The sequence below is a fragment of the Hemiscyllium ocellatum genome, chromosome 30 (assembly GCF_020745735.1).
Source record: "Hemiscyllium ocellatum isolate sHemOce1 chromosome 30, sHemOce1.pat.X.cur, whole genome shotgun sequence".
Lineage (NCBI taxonomy): Eukaryota > Metazoa > Chordata > Chondrichthyes > Orectolobiformes > Hemiscylliidae > Hemiscyllium > Hemiscyllium ocellatum.
The window spans coordinates 49,866,845-49,884,300 of record NC_083430.1 but is presented as its reverse complement, the minus strand read 5'-3'; the positions used below and the strand labels follow the sequence as shown (position 1 = coordinate 49,884,300).

The window sequence follows — 17,456 nt, the reverse complement described above, 5'->3', positions numbered from 1 at the left end:
GATAGCTGGTGTGCTTCCAATTAAACCTGTTGGACTATAACCTGGTGTTGTGTGATTTCTAACACTGTACAGTCTTGTTGGCATTTTCTAAATGTGCAGTTGTCACATTCTTTATAGTAGGCTTGAGCACTTTCACTGTACTCTGAAGAAGGGCTCCTGCTCCTTGGATGCTGCCAGACCTGCTGCGCTTTTCCAGCAACATATTTTTAAGCTCTGATCTCCAGCATCTGCAGTCCTCACTTTCTCCTTGAGCACTTTCACTCCAATGATATTAGGCTAACTGCTCTTTGGAAATCATTTTCTCCCTCACTGTTGTTGAACCTCACAAAATTATAATTTCCTCCCTTTTATTCAGTCCTCTTTTAAAAAGGAACTTCTTTGGCGGTTATTGTGTTAGGTTTGAAATAGCTCTAAGGCGCATGGGGTATGATTTTTGGATTTTTCCTATGGAAGTATCTCAATAACATAAACGTTGAAGTGGAACACCTGAATTTGTCATGTAAAAATTCCATTGCAGCTTTTGGTGCTCAGTTTGATTAACATGCCTGATATATTAACGTTGTGTGTCCTGAACAAAAGGAGTCTTGCAGTGGTAGTATCCCTACCTCCGAGACCGAAGGAATGTGTTAAGGTCTCACCTGAGGATGTGATGGTCATAGAAATGTGGCAAATCCAAACCTGTTTTACGGTCCTGTCTCTCAGTGATAGCATACCGAGCTCTGCGTCATGTTCTAGACCCCCTGGTCCCAGAGATGTGTAACAGCGTGTGTGAAAAGAGTATTTAAAATAAATGTTTGCAAGTGTAGATTTCTAATCGCTTTTATAAAAGGAATCCATTCAATGTTGTTTTTAATTGCTTTGAACATCTGACAGCAAGGACTGGTGGCTGAAAAAAGACAAGAAAATGTGGCAATATCTACAATAAGAAAAGAATGTTAGGAGCACATTGCTGCCTGGTCAAACACCAGTGGAGAGAAAATTCATTTCTGTAGCATGAGCTTGTAGTTTATGTTCTGAATAATTGGTCTGCTGTGATTTTCCATCATTTTCTGATGTGTAAATCCCCAGTAATCTTTTATTATGCCAATTATATATCTAACAAATGATGTTTTATTGTGAATTAATGCAATTCTGTCTTCAGTACAGTAAAGGTAGCTCCTTAATGTATCCAACTACATGTGGTGCAAAGCTATAATTTAGATATGTTGAGGGTAATTACTATACTTGGATTTTTGCACATTGTCATTGCCATGGATTTTATTTTGTTGACACTGATGTTTATCTGTAGGGTTGCTGTTAGAAATTCAAGTGTGCTTGCTCTTTCTCTCTCTCTCTCTCTCCTTGAATTGTGGCTTTATTGCTCAACCATGTGCAGTCCAGCCAACAGCTTAATAAAGCAGCCTCTTAGAAAACATGTGCAGGAATAAATTCCTGTTTTTGACGGAGAAATTATAAGAGTGTTTCCAAACAAACATTTTTCCGACATCCTTCTGCATCACATCAGGTTTCCAATCTGCACAGAGTCACAGAATTCTTCAACACAGAAACAGATCCTTCGGTCCAACTCATCCATGCCGACCAGCTATCCTAACCTGATCTAGTCCTATTTGCCAGCATATGGCCCATACCCCTCTGAACCCTACCTATTCATGTACCCAACCAGATGTCTTTTAAATGTCGTAATTGCACCAACCTCCACCACTTCCTCTGGCAGCTTGTAATCCTGACAACATCTGAACCCTTTTAATTTTAACAACATCTTTCCTGTAGCAGGGAAACCAGAATTGAATATAGCTTTGCAAAGTATAGGTTTCTCAGCAGCTCTGGAACAGCTGGTGTTATTGGGATTGGAGGAAGATATACAGAAGCATTTGCAGAAATGTTTCTTATGCAATGGTAACAGTAACATGTTAATGACTTCTAGAAAACACAAACTTCAATATTTCGATCTTACCTGTTCCAGGAATTCAGCTCACCTGGCATGATTATGAAGAAACATGTTTAATCCTAATGTTGCCCAATGCCCATGCATGGACAGCAAGGTGGCTCAGTGGTTAGCACTGCTGCCTGACAGCCCTAGGGACCTGGATTCCATTTCACCGTCCAGCATCTGTCTGTGTGGTTTTTGCACATTCTGCATGGTATTGCATGGGTCTACATGGGTTTCCACTGGGTGCTCCAGTTTACCCCAACAGTCCAAAAATGGCCATGCTAAATTGTCCAGCATGTCCAGGGATACGCAGCCTAGGTGGGTTAGCCATGGAAAGAATAGGCCGACAGGGGTGGGCCTGCGTACGATGCTTGAATTGGTGCAGACTCGATGGATTGAATGGCTTCTTTTCACAGAAAATGAAGGGTCACTGCACCTGAAATTATAACTCTGCATTCTGTTCACAGATGTTGCCAGATAAGCTGAGTTTCTCCAGCAATTTCTGATCTTTGTTTCTGATTTCCAGCATCTGCAGTTCTTGGTTTTTCTTTTATTTGGTATTCGAATCAAAAAACTTTTATAAAATTTTAAGCAAAGTGGAATGAAGATTCGAACATACAAATGTGGCGAATTAGAAACATGCTAGACTTAAAAGCCTCCAATATGATTTACTTAAACAATGTCCAGTAATTTTTATTCAGGGCTAGAACTGTTGTTCAACAGCCATTATTACTTGGATCACCTCAAACAGGGTGTAACTGTTTAATTGGGTTTCTAACCACTGTGAGAGAGCAGAAAAGAGGAATTTCCTGCTACATTATTCACAGAGTTGTGGTTCTCAGGGTGTATAGAATATTCTGTGGTAAAGCAGTGAGTGACAGATCATCACTTCAGAACTTCCCTCAAATCTGACAATTTCCAAGTGGTATTGACAGTGAGCACCATCAAAAACTCTACAAATTCCTGGCCAATATAATTAGGATCTTTGGTTTTCACTGTTTAATTTAGTTTCATTGTTATTGAAAGGGATGCTAACGTTTTTAGCTGTTTGGAGTCTTAGGATGCATATTATGGATGTAATTGATGTGATTTCTTGGGTCAGACAGCACTGTAAGTGTGTTGTGGTGTAAGTGCTTGACTATTTGTTATCTCATGTAATGTATACATTAAGAATGGGTTCTTATGGAAACAGATGTCTTGAAGTTTATTAACAGCACTGTTAAGATCTCAGACTTGGATGTGATTGGTCTGGGTTCTGTGCATACTGAAGTTACGGCTTCACTGGAATGCAGTAGGTTGGAGCCACTGTGATGACTGAAGATGAGACGTGGACCTGTACATGTCAAATGTCTTAATGACAGCTAACTGTCTTACAGGTATAGGTCTTGTCTGGAGTCATACAACATTCCACCAACCCACCCTTACCCCTGCCATCTCTCTTTAAAGAATGGGAACCCTTTTCTGGTAAGCATATACAAGGATCAAGCAGAGAGATAACTAATCTCTACATAGTGTGATAGATGTCTGACGTAGCCAGTTATCTCCATTTGGCTGTGCAGCCTCCCTCCGTAATGTGCTGTCATCGTGAATGGATATGCAGCTGGTATCTTGCATATCACATCCAGTATTCGAGTCCTTATCTTTTGTGATAGTTAACCGATTACATGCCATTTGGATATTTTGCCCTATATTTTCCCAGGATATGACCCTTGTTACAACGTCCTATGACCCAGGCTGGACACTGCATCATAACATTGAACCCATGTGGTTTTATGACAATCAGTAACTCTCCTAATTCATGTTCAGTTTGGGAGAAGTGACTGAATACATGTTGACTGTGCTTTTGTATCACTGCTGCAATGTAGCTGAGTGAAGAAAGTGTGGGAGCGATGAATGGCTTGGATCTGTCTCCCAAACAGACATGAGAGCTGTTGTTTTTTTAAACATTCACGGGATGAGGGCATCACTGGCTGGGCCTAATTGCCCAGAGGGCAGTTAAGAGTCAACCCCATTGCTGTGGATCTGGAGTCACATGTAGGCCAGGCCAGGTAAGGATGGCAGTTTCCTTCCCTAAAGGACAGTGGTGAACCAGATGGATTTTTCCAACAATCGACAATTGGTTCCTGGTCATCATAGACTCTTAATTCCAGACATTTATTGAATTGAAATTCCACCATTTGCAGTGGTGGGATTTGAACCCAGGTCTACAGAATATCACCTGGGTCTCTGGGTTAAGAGTAGAGCAATAATACCACTAGGCCATTGCCTCTCCTGTTAGTGAAGATAAAGCATTGCCTTGAGGAGTGTAACATAGATTTAACATGGCTATCAAAAATCTTGGCATGTAATTTTATACTTGATGGTCATGTATTTTACAGTAAAAACAGTGTGCTCTGCAAAACTATTAGATTGAGGATAGTGAGGCGACAAAATAGTAAGCTGAACACTTCATTTCATGCACCTCTTGGAACACCAGACCATTGTTTGACACAATTAGTTGAGGAATGTCACATGCACTGAATGTGGCAGTCAGTGTATTAGCAACCACTGCACTAGTGACATTCTGATTTGTCACACAGAAGTGGATTTGGTGAGATAGTCCCTGACCAACATGTAATCATGTGCTTGGACATGAAAGTCTCATTTGCAATCTTGCACCAAGGCTCGGGAGGAATCTCGTGTAGAAGGGGAGGCTCTCCTGATTATTGAGGTTGATGGAATTCATTCAGCTTGATGCTCGTTGATGCCAGATCAATAGATGGCCAAGAGATGCACCAGTTACTCGCTTTTCTTATGTACCCGTCCAACCAGAAGTATCTGGTTTAGCATGACTTGATGTTGGGTTTGAAGAATTATCCCTTGTTTCCTGTTAACAGTTATTGGAATATCATAGTTCATCATTGAATGGTCAGAGCAGTATACTAGCTCAGGATTCTGCTGGCTATGTTAAGGTGTCCCATTACAGCTGACCTTTCTGGGCTGTTGTAGTTGGCTGAATCTGCTCTGTTTGGTTGTGATCAAAATGTATCAGATCACTGTTGCTGCTTGGAATCTTTGGTGTTGCATTTACCAGATTTGTTACGTTGTGGATCGCAATAATATGCAGATCTGTGCACAGTCCTAAACCAGCCAATCCTATTGATGAAAATTACTGATGTGAAAGGTTTCAATTATCCACCCTGAGGAGCTGTATTGACATGTTAAGGTGAACAATGCCAATGTGTGGGATGTCAGACCCACTGTAAGTAGTTTAAAATCTTTGAGGAGAAAGTGAGGTCTGCAGATGCTGGAAATCAGAGCTGAAAATGTTTTGCTGGAAAAGCGCAGCAGGTCAGGCAGCATCCAAGGAACAGGGGATTCGACGTTTCGGGCATAAGCCTGAAGAAGGGCTTATGCTCGAAACGTCGAATCTCCTGTTCCTTGGATGCTGCCTGACCTGCTGCGCTTTTCCAGCAACACATTTTCACCACTGTAAGTAGTTACCTTACCATTTGAGAACTGCACAACACAGTGCCAGTTTCTTGTGCACATCTGAGCAGGATGCATGAAGGGATGATATTTGCACTTGCACCGGTGTCAGTCTTGATGCATGCCATATCTTCCTTTTGGTGCACTTCGACAGAGAGAGAGGTTTCAGTTTTTCTGGTGTGGTGTGTCAAATTGACCACGTCCTGTTTGATTGGGGCATGCAAGTTGTAACACAGCAGAAGCCTATTGGGTTTCACTGACATGCCTGTGTATCACTGATGGAATTTTGGAAATGTCCTTGATCTGGTTCTTTAGTTGACTCTTCTCCACATGTCACTGTGGAGCTTTGTGTTGCGCTTTAGATTTTCTAAACAAAATGTGCACGAAAACCCCTGTCTTCTTGCAAGAACATTGCTTGTAAACTTCACAAAATGCTTGCCACTTCATGGTGGTGAAACAAGCCATGTCTCAAAAAGGATTTGGATGTTTCCTAGACCCTGTCAATAGCTGCTATAGTCATTACAGAATAAAGCAGCTGAAGATGCAGCTGGCCCAGTCTGTGGTTTCACACCTATGTCTTTTATCTAATAGTGCATCGATGACATTCTTCTCAGACTTGTCTTGGAACGCTTTTCTGAAGGATTTAATGGATGTAGCAGCAATGACCAGTTCCATACACCTTGCAGCTAAATTAGCTTCAGTTAAATCACATTCCGCACCTTTTGTAACCACCCCTGCTAATGAATTGATGTTTGTTTCACCTGGTTGTTATTGATGTGAGATGGACTTGAGTCGGTTTATCCTGAACTTTAAGCTGAACCTTGAAAAGCTGGAAAATTTAGCCGGGATGTTTGTGATCATCCATTAGAAATTCCTGAGGAACTTACTCTCTCAATGTCCTTTTCACAAAGCTAAAAGGTCACCTGCCTGTCTTTCCTAGGTCAGCAACATTTTTTTTGAAGTGAAGATTGATTCTTTCTTCAAATAACTGAAACTCTGATAGAATGTCAATGGAATGCCAATGTTTGAATTCCATCTTTACTATGCAGCTTTATTCTCTTTAAAATGACAGTATTTTTAAAAATCTGAATGGTAGTGTCATGCTTGTGAGTTTGTTATTGGCTTATTTTTTTGTTTTTTTTTTCTTATTGCTGCTACTTTAAATATTATTGATTTTTAAAAAAACCGATGCCTGTTTGTGACATTCACATAAAAGAGATATTAGGGTCATGTTACCTATGTCTTTTAAACTGCTTTTGTCAAAACAGAATAGACAATAGACAATAGGTGCAGGAGTAGGCCATTCTGCCCTTCGAGCCTGCACCACCATTCAATATCATCATGGCTGATCATCCTTAATCAGTATCCTGTTCCTGCCTTATCTCCATAACCCTCGATTCCACTATCCTTGAGAGCTCTATCCAACTCTTTTTTTAAATGAATTCAGAGACTGGGCCTCCACTGCCCTCTGGGGCAGAGATTCCACACAGCCACCACTCTCTGGGTGAAGAAGTTTCTCCTCATCTCTGTCCTAAATGGTCTACCCCTTATTTTTAAGCTGTGTCCTCTGGTTTGGCACTCACCCATCAGCAGAAACATGTTTCCTGCTGCCAGAGTGTCCAATCCTTTAATAATCTTATGTCTCAATCAGATCGCCCCTCAGTCTTCTAAACTCAAGGGTATACAAGCTCCAGTTTTTCAGCATAAGGTAATCCCACCATTCCAGGAATTGACCTCGTGAACCTATGCTGCACTCCCTCAATAGCCAGAATGTCTTTCCTCAAATTTGGAGACCAGAACTGCACACAGTACTCCAAGTGTGGTCTCACCAGGGCCCTGTACAGCTGCAGAAGAACCTCTTTGCTTCTATACTCAATCCCTCTTGTTATGAAGGCCAGCATGCTATTAGCCTTCTTCACTACCTGCTGTACCTGCATGCTTACCTTCATTGACTGGTGTACAAGAACACCCAGATCTCTCTGTACTGCCCCTTTACCTGAATTGATACCATTTAGGTAGTAATCTGCCTTCCTGTTCTTGCCACCAAAGTGGATAACCATACATTTATCCACATTAAACTGCATCTGCCATGCATCTGCCCACTCACCTAACTTATACAGGTCATCCTGTAATCTCCTAACATCCTCATCACATTTCACCCTGCCACCCAGCTTAGTATCATCAGCAAATTTGCTAATGTTATTGCTAATACCATCTTCTATATCTTTAACATGTATTGTAAAAAGCTGTGGTCCCAGCACTGATCCCTGTGGTACCCCACTGGTCACTGCCTGCCATTCTGAAATGGAGCCGTTTATCACTACTCTTTGTTTCCTATCAGCCAACCAACTTTCAATCCAAGTTAGTACTTTGCCCCCAATACCATGCGCCCTAATTTTGCTCACTAATCTCATATGTGGGATTTTATCAAAAGCTTTCTGAAAGTCCAGGTACACTACATCTACTGGATCTCCCTCATCCATCTTCACAGTTATATGATAATTAACTGATAACAAAAACAGAAGCTGCTGGGAAAACTCAGCAGGGCTGGCAGCATCTGTGAAGAGAAACATTTCAGGTCCAGTGTCCCTTTGATTTCTCTTCACGGATGCTGCCAGACCTGCTGAGCTTTTCTAGCAACTTCTGTTTTTGTTTCTGATTCACAGCATCTGCAGTTCTTTAGGTTTGTGTTTGATAATTAACTAATGTCTGGACACAGATATGGCCTTAATCATAGTACCATATTTAACAGAATTTTTATTAGAACTTTGACCTAGGATTGACTTGCCATATTGCAGCTTGCCAGGTTCTGTTTCAGAGCTGCAATTATTTTGGATTGGACACACGTGACCTCTTAATTTTATTTTTATAAATGATAGAAAGAATATGTGTCCTCCCAAATGTTGAGGTTACTGTGTTTCACGATAGATTGTAGCATTGCGTGGTCTTAGTTGATGGTTATAAACCTCTGCTCTGAGCTTGGGTAGATGACGAATGTGGATTAGGAGCAGGAAATCTTGATGACTGCCATTACCTTTCCCAGCCCTCAATACCATTAACTGTCACAAGCTCTTGGTGCCTATTTTTTAGCATCTTGATGTGGTTTCTTGGGTCGAACACCACTGTCATTATGAAATAGTCTGGGTTGTTTCCCTCCCTCTTATCCTGTGTCAGAAATCACAAAGACTGTGTTAGGGTTGAGACAGCATTCTTGACGTTTATTAACAAAATTAATTTTTTGCAAAGTTATAAAATCTCAGATTGAACATTGTGTGCTGAGGTCATTGACGTTAATGACCACATTATATGACGTAGCACTAGATGTAGCTGACTGACTTCATTGCACCATGACTACTTTTATAACAAGACCTTGTGCTGTTGTCTTATTTACAAAAGGTGTACTTGTTGACTGGTCTGGACCCTATGCAACAAGAAAACAGTAACTGTACTTAGTTTCTTATGGTTCCTGTAATTATTAATTAATGTATAATTAGTTTGTGTTATTGAGGGTGTCACACCCTGACTTCTCTGATTGGTATTGATGGATAATGCCTACACAAACAGGAAAAAAGAACTTGCATTTGTCTAGCACCTTTTATGATGACAGGTTCTCCCAAAATGCTGAAATGATAATGTGGCAGCTAGTTTGCACACAGCAAGCTCCCTTGAGCACCAATGAAAATAATGATGTATCATCTGTTTTTTAGGGGTGTTGATTGATGGATAAAGATTGGTCAGGATTGGGAATAACTCCCCTACTGTTCTTTGAAACATTGGCCAAGCTATCTGTTCCATCCATTTGAGAAGGTGAGAAGATAGAGCCTCAGTTTGATGTCTCATTTGGAAAACAGTGATCCCAACAGTGCAGCACTCTCTCAGAACTGCACTGGAGCGTCAACCTAGATAATGGGCTCATTTCCCTATCGTAGAATTCAAAGCTATAACCTTTTAACTTGATCAAGAATGGTAACCGCTGATGCACAGCTGAATTATAAGAAGGATACGGAAGCTTTAGAGAGGGTGCATAGGAGATTTACCAGGATGGTGCCTGGACTGGAGAGCAGGTCTTATGAAGAAAAGGTTGAGGGAGCTAGGGCTTTTCTCACTGGGGCGAAGAAGGATTAGAGGTGAGTTGATAGAGGTGTATAAGATGATGAGAGGCATAGATGGAGTGGGTAACCAGTGACTTATTCCCAGGGCAGAAATGGCTATCATTAGGGAGCATAATTTTAAGGTGATTGGAGCAAGGTTGAGGGGAGATGTCAGGGGTAGATTCTTTACTCAGAGCATGTTGGGTGCGTGGAATGCACTACCACAAGTGGTCATAGAGCCAGAGACATTAGGGACAACTCTTGGATAGGCACATGAATGATTACAATGTAGGGTATGTAGGTTAGTCTGATCTTAGAGTAGGATGAAGGATCTATAATGTGCCATACTGTTCTATGTTCTATGTTTTGTGAATGAAAAGAGAATTGACACATTTGGTAGAGAGTTAAAACAATGTGCTCTGACAGCCAATTTCTACAGATTTGATTCAAGATGATGGGGATGGAGTTGAACTTTATTAAATGGAGCATTTCTTCAGTATTGTGTCCTTTTGAACCCGTTGCATTGACTGGGTATTTATTGTGATCCTTTTGCTTCAATCTGTAAAGCCCAGCTAGAAAAAGACTGAGAAAGTCAGCATCTTTGTCGTAATGAACAGAGGACAGAGTAGGGATTGAGCAGTGCCTTTGTGGATAGAGAGAGGGGAACGGATGCTATAGATGTGAAGGTATTGCAGTTTGAACCAATTGGGGTCAGCTGTTCCTATTTGGCCGTATGCTTAATGGCTTTCCATTATAGTTTATTGGTGCTGCCTCTGGGCTGCTATGCTGCGAGACGCCAACCAAAACATTGATTATACTCCTTGATTAATGATTTGGAGATGTCGGTGTTGGACTGGGGTGCACAAAGTTAAAAATCACACAACACTAGGTTATAGTCCAACACGTTTAATTGGAAGCACTAGCTTTCGGAGTGATGCTCCTTCGTCAGGTGGTTGAAGGAGCGGTGCTCCGAAAGCTAGTGCTTCCAATTAAACCTGTTGGAGTATAACCTGGTGTTGTGTGATTTTTAACTCCTTGATGAAGTGATACTGTTTCCTGTTGACAGGTAAACTATAGTTGAAAATGTGTTGCTGGTTAAAGCACAGCAGGTCAGGCAGCATCCAAGGAATAGGAAATTCGACGTTTCGGGCATAAGCCCTTCATCAGGAATGAGGAGAGGGTGCCAGGCAGGTTAAGATAAAAGGTAGGGAGGAGGGACTTGGGGGAGGGGCGATGGAGATGTGATAGGTGGAAGGAGGTCAAGGTGAGGGTGATAGGCCGGAGTGGGGTGGGGGCGGAGAGGTCAGGAAGAGGATTGCAGGTTAGGAGGGCGGTGCTGAGTTGAGGGAACTGACTGAGACAAGGTGGGGGGAGGGGAAATGAGGAAACTGGAGAAATCTGAATTCATCCCTTGTGGTTGGAGGGTTCCCAGGCAGAAGAAGAGGCGTTCTTCCTCCAACCGTCGTGTTGTTATGTTTTGCCGGTGGAGGAGTCCAAGGACCTGCATGTCCTCGGTGGAGTGGGAGGGAGAGTTAAAGTGTTGAGCCATGGGGTGATTGGGTTGGTTGGTCCGGGCGTCCCTGAGGTGTTCTCTGAAGCGTTCCGCAAGTAAGCGGCCCGTCTCCCCAATGTAGAGGAGGCCACATCGGGTGCAGCGGATGCAATAGATGATGTGTGTGGAGGTACAGGTGAACTTGTGGCGGATATGGAAGGATCCCTTGGGGCCTTGGAGGGAAGTGAGGGAGGAGGTGTGGCCGATGCATCCGCTGCACCCGATGTGGCCTCCTCTACATTGGGGAGACGGGCCGCTTACTTGCGGAACGCTTCAGAGAACACCTCAGGGACGCCCGGACCAACCAACCCAACCACCCCGTGGCTCAACACTTTAACTCTCCCTCCCACTCCACCAAGGACATGCAGGTCCTTGGACTCCTCCACCGGCAAAACGTAACAACACGACGGTTGGAGGAAGAACGCCTCATCTTCCGCCTGGGAACCCTTCAACCACAAGGGATGAACTCAGATTTGTCCAGTTTCCTCATTTCCCCTCCCCCCACCTTGTCTCAGTCAGTTCCCTCAACTCAGCACCGCCCTCCTAACCTGCAATCCTCTTCCTGACCTCTCCGCCCCCACCCCACTCTGGCCTATCACCCTCACCTTGACCTCCTTCCACCTATCACATCTGCATCGCCCCTCCCCCAAGTCCCTCCTCCCTACCTTTTATCTTAACCTGCCTGGCACCCTCTCCTCATTCCTGATGAAGGGCTTATGCCCGAAACGTCGAATTTCCTATTCTTTGGATGCTGCCTGACCTGCTGTGCTTTAACCAGCAACACATTTTCAACTGTGATCTCCAGCATCTGCAGACCTCATTTTTTACCCGACAGGCAAACTATAACCTAGCTCACTTGTGAAGACAATCATTCGGTTCACTGTCAGTATATTAAAACAGAGATGCAAAGTGTATATATATATAGTGAATCTTTTTTAATCTGAATTAGCATATTAATTTATTCTGCTTCTGTCAACTTTGATGTAAACTGATTTGATAATATTTTAAGAATTGAAATGTTTACCACTAATGATTGTCAGAAGAAAAACAAAAAGTGTGACATTAAAAGATTTGTTATTTCCCAGAATATTTTCACGATGCGAGTGATCTTTGAGATAGAGGTATCATTTAAGAGGGGATGTGCTGAGTTCTTGATCAGAAAGAATGTGAAAGGTTTGGGGATCGGAGGGTGAGGTAACTGGTGAAAATCCTTTGAAATTATATCACTCCCGTTGAAGAGAGGTCAATCAGCGAATGGCATAAAAACATCACGGGCGTGAGAAGGGGGTGAGGGTGGAGAATAAACAATGGGTGGAAATAGAGCTAAGAGAGAGAGAAAAACAGTTTGACAGGTAGAGGACTGGGTAAAGGTCAGCCTGGGAGAATGGCCAGTGCTCATGGAGATGATTAAAAGCTGACAATGGGTTGTGTGTGGTAGCAACGCTGTGTAACAACAAGGCCTGGTATTTGGGAGTTGGGATAAAGACATGGGAGAAGGTGCTGAGGCCTGAAAATTGATGAACTTAATATTGACACCTGAAGGCCGCTGAGTTCTGAAGCAGAAAATGAGGTGCTGTTCTTTCAGCTTGCATTGAACTTTGCTGGAGCACCCCAGCAAGCCTGAGACAGAGATGTTGGCCTGGGAACAGAGTGGGGTGTTGAAGTGGCAGGCAGCTGGAAGCTTAGGGTCATTTTTACAGATGGAACGTGGATGTCCTGCAAAGTGGTCGCCCAGTATACGTTTGCTTTTCCCAATATAGAGGAAACCACATTGTGAGCAGTGAATATGTATATTAGATTGTATGAATTGCAGATAAGGTGTGTTAGGGGGCTTGGATAATGAGGAGGGAGGAAGTAAATTGACTTCTAAATAAATTCCACTTTTCTGCTTTCATGGCATATCCCTTGATTTCCAAAATCTGTGAAGCTTCTGTCTTGAATCAACTGAATAATGAAGTATTCAGACTCTTTTCGAGTCAAGACTCCTAAAGATTCACTTCCACTTGAGTGCATACCTTTGCTTGATGGGGCATTTACAATGGAGACATTTTCTGTAGATTATTGCCTCGGTTCACACCTCTCTAGCCATGTATATGCACACTCAGCATCTACTCTGCCAAGCTGTAGAAGAATTTCAGACATTTCAATGAGATCACTTTTCATTCTTATTTCTGATCATTCTTAATATCAACCCCCTCCCCATAAACATCTCTAATCCTTGGACAGGCCTCTCTTTCTAGAATCAGTGCTGTAGATAACTATTATATCCCCTCTGTCCCTTTCTGTTTTGCAATATTGCCAATATCTTGAGTGTAAGTATCTTTTTGGGAAAAGTTTTCATACTGACCTGATATTTTTCATCTTTATATTTCAATCCAGTTTTGTTCAGTATTCTTCTTTTATTGCCACCCAGTTTTCCTATTCATGTTTTCGTAAACAGTGTGACTCCCTCTCTTGTGGTCCCACCTTGCATCTAAACTTTGTATCATCTGCATGAAGGGGCAAATGAATAATTCAACCCTTTGCTCACCTCCAGCTTTGTGTTCAGAGGTGTATGATGACTGAGCGGCTATGAGCCACCTTTTCACGGCAGATTAGATTAGATTACTTACAGTGTGGAAACAGGCCCTTCGGCCCAACAAGTCCATACCGACCCACTGAAGCGAAACCCACCCATACCCCTACATTTGCCCCTTACCTAACACTACGGGCAATTTAGCATGGCCAATTCACCTGACTCGCACATCTTTGGACTGTGGGATGAAACCGTAGCATCCGGAGGAAGCCCACGCAGACACGGGGAGAATGTGCAAACTCCACACAGTCAGTCGCCTGAGGCGGGAATTGAACCCGGGTCTCTGGCGCTGTGAGGCAGCAGTGCTAACCACTGTGCCACCATGCCGCCCACCAATTATAACTCCCTGAAAATGTGTGACTGGTTCCCCCCATCTCTCTCTCTGTCTCTCTCTCTTTCTCTCTCTCTCCCTTCCATCTGTGACACCATGTCACTGTTGCTATCTCAAGGAAAAACAAGTTTGAACTTCATCCCTACGGTAAAATATTCATAGTTCATCGTGAAAACTCATTAATTATGCTATAAGCTTCTCTCATACTCTTCTTCATGCTATGGTGTTCATGCATTGCAATATTGCATGTCAGTTGACCATATTATTTTGATATTCCTTTGTAGCTTCCTTGCTGCATTTGGGTATTTTCAGGTTAGATGATTTTGGTAACTGGTTCAAACTGTCCCAACTCAGATTTAACTGTTATCTCTCAAATACAAGTCCCAGGCTTTTCAGTAAAATCCCAACGAAGAGAATATTGAGATACAGGCTACCAGAGTAGACAGTATTGAGGTTCACAAGGAGGAGGTGTTAGCAATTCTAGAAAGTTTGAAAATAAATAAGTATTCTGGGCTGGATGGGATTTATCCTAGGATTCTCTGGGAAGCCAGGGAAGAGATTGCTGAGCCTTTGGCTTTGATCATTATGTCGTCATTGTCTATAGGAATAGTACCAGAAGACTGTAGGATAATAAATGTTGTTCTCTTGCTCTAGAAGGGGAGTAGAGACAGCCCTGGTAATTATAGACCAGTGAGCCTTACTTCGATTGTGGGTAAAGTTAGAAAGGGTTATAAAAGATAGGGTATATAATCATCTAGAAAGGAATATGTTGATTAGGGATAATCAACACAGTTTTGTAAAGGGTAGCTCATGCCTCACAAACCTTACTAAATTCTTTGAGGTGGTGACCAAACAGATGGATGAGGGTAAAGTGGTTGATGTGGTGTATATGGATTTCAGTAAGGCGTTTGATAAGGTTTTCCACAGTAGGCTATTGCATAAAATACGTAGAGGATGGTAGAGTAAATTTGTGAATGACACTAAGATCGGTAGAGTTGTGGATAGTGTTGAAGGATGTTGTAGGTTACAGAGGGACATAGGTAAGCTGCAGAACTAGGCTGAGAGGTGGCAAATAGAATTTGATGTGGAAAAGTGTGAGGTGATTCTCTTTGGTAGGAGAAACAGGAATGCAGAGTACTGGGCTAATGCAGAGAATACTTGGTATCCATGTACATAGATTCCTGAAAGTTGCCATCCAGATTGATAGGGTTGTTAAGAAGGCATACAGTGCATTAGCTGTTACTGGTAAAGGGATTGAGTTTTGGAGCCACGAGGTCATGCTGCAGCTGTACAAAATCTGGTGCAGCTGCACTTGGAGTATTGCATACAGTTCTGGTCGCCGCATTATAGGAAGGTTGTGGAAGCTTTGGAAAGGGTTCAGAGGAGATTTACTAGGATGTTGCCTGGTATGGAAGGAAGATCTTATGAGGAAATGCTGAGTGACTTAAGGCTGTTTTAGTTAGAGAGAAGGAAGTTGGGAGGTGAGTTAATTGAGACATATAAGATAATCAGAGGGTTAGATAGGGTGGACAGTGAATGCCATTTTCCCTTGGATGGTGATGGCTAGCTCAAGAGGACCTAGCTTTAAATTGAGGGGTGATAGATATAGGAGAGATATCAGAGGTAGTTTCTTTACTCAGAGAGTAGTAGATGCGTGGAACATCCTGCCTGCAACAGTAGTAGGCTCACCAACATTAAGGGCATTTAAATGATCATTGGATAGGCATATGGATGTAAATGGAATAGTGTAGGTTAGATGGGCATTGGATTGATTTCTCAGGTCAGTGCAACATTGAGGGCCGAAGACCCTGTACTGTGCTGTAATGTTCCATGTTCTATGTTCTGTAGTCTGTATTTTTGATCATCATAACTGTCAGAGATGCTGTCTATTGGATGAGACATTAAACATGATCAATCTGTTTGTTTAAGGTGGGTGTAAAACAATTCTGGGGGAAACGGTGGCATACTGGTATTCCAGAATCTCAGTCTAATGTTCAAATCCCACTAGGGTCCATGATGAAATTTGAATTCAGTAACAATCTTGAATTTGCAGAGTGGACTCGATGGGCCGAATGGCCTTACTTCCACTCCTATGTCTTATGGTCTTAAATAAAACTGCTCTAATGGTGACCAACTCTAGGAATTGTCATAAAAACCCATCTGGTTCTCTATTGTCCTTTTAGGGAAGGAAATCTGCTGAGCTTACCTGGTCTGGCCTACAGGTGACTCCAGACCCACAGCAATGGGGTTGACCTATAACTCTGGACAGTTGGGGATGGGCAATAAATTCTTGCCCAGCCAGTGACATACATATCAGATGAATGAATTTTTTTTAAAATGTTACTGAAGGAAGAGCAGGGAATTTGTATCCGAGTCCTGCCTAACAATTATCCTACAGCCACTATTGCCAAAAACAAGCAAGATTTCAAAAAGTTTGCTGACCATGAAGAACTTTCGTATAGCACCTTCTAATTGCTCAGGTCATTTGTTCCTTTCCGTTTCCTAAGTCAGATTTGCAAAGACATTTTGGCCAAGTAAATCGCATCCATTGACTCTCCCATGATGAGATTTACTTGGATTTTCAACAGATGCAATGTGTTCACGCGTCTCTTCCCCAATCCCTAGTTGTTGCAAAAAAATGCGCACTCTTTCCCAACGTCCCCACCACCTCCTTTCCAATGGTTAGATGTTGCTAAATCCTGACATTTGTTTTCAACTTCAGCTGTTGTTCTGGCTGCCTAATTTCAGCATTTACATTTTTCCATGCTCAAATGATCAGTGAGAACAAGAGGAAATATTTTCAAGTGAATCACATCATATTTGGATTTCATTTTTTTGCTTTCAGTGTCTTACTCTTAGGGTTTTATGAAAAACAAGTGGAGAAATACTGACTATTCAAGTGTGAAATGTTTCACTTGGTATTTAGGCAAATTATTTACTTCTTTCTGTGTATTCTCTCCTCACTCATCCTCATTCTCTGCGCTGACTGTTTGCTTATTTCTTGCCTTTCACCAAGTTGTGCAGAGGCAATGCCTAGTGGTATTATTACTGTTCATGCAGAAACTGTTCATGTGGGCGGCACGGTGGCACAGTGGTTAGCACTGCTGCCTCACAGCGCCTGTAGACCCGGGTTCAATTCCCGACTCAGGCGACTGACTGTGTGGAGTTTGCACGTTCTCCCCGTGTCTGCGTGGGTTTCCTCCGGGTGCTCCGGTTTCCTCCCACGGTCCAAAGATGTGCGGGTCAGGTGAATTGGCCATGCTAAATTGCCCGTAGTGTTAGGTAAGGGGTAAATGTAGGGGTATGGGTGGGTTGCGCTTCGGCGGGTCGGTGTGGACTTGTTGGGCCGAAGGGCCTGTTTCCACACTGTAAGTCTAATCTAATCTAAAAAAAATCTAATCTAAACTCACTGGAGAGTTGGGTTTGAGTCCTACTATATCACTTGGTGGAACTTGAATTCAACAATGAAAAGAAACACCTGGAATTTAGAACCTACTGATGACCATGGA

At 42.5% G+C, this 17,456-nt stretch overlaps 1 protein-coding gene across 6 annotated transcripts in view; it reads left to right on the top strand.

The window, feature by feature from the left end:
- LOC132830153 (polycomb protein SCMH1-like) overlaps positions 1–17,456 on the top strand; it is a 208,865-nt gene that overhangs the window by 45,910 nt on the left and 145,499 nt on the right. The window contains exon 1 of one of the 6 annotated variants that reach the window (XM_060847685.1): positions 3,318–3,394. The exons of the other annotated variants lie outside the window; for them this stretch is intronic. The gene's annotated coding sequence lies outside the window, so the exon portion shown is untranslated. Of the gene's footprint in view, positions 1–3,317; positions 3,395–17,456 lie in introns of those variants that run through there. 6 annotated transcript variants of the gene reach the window in all.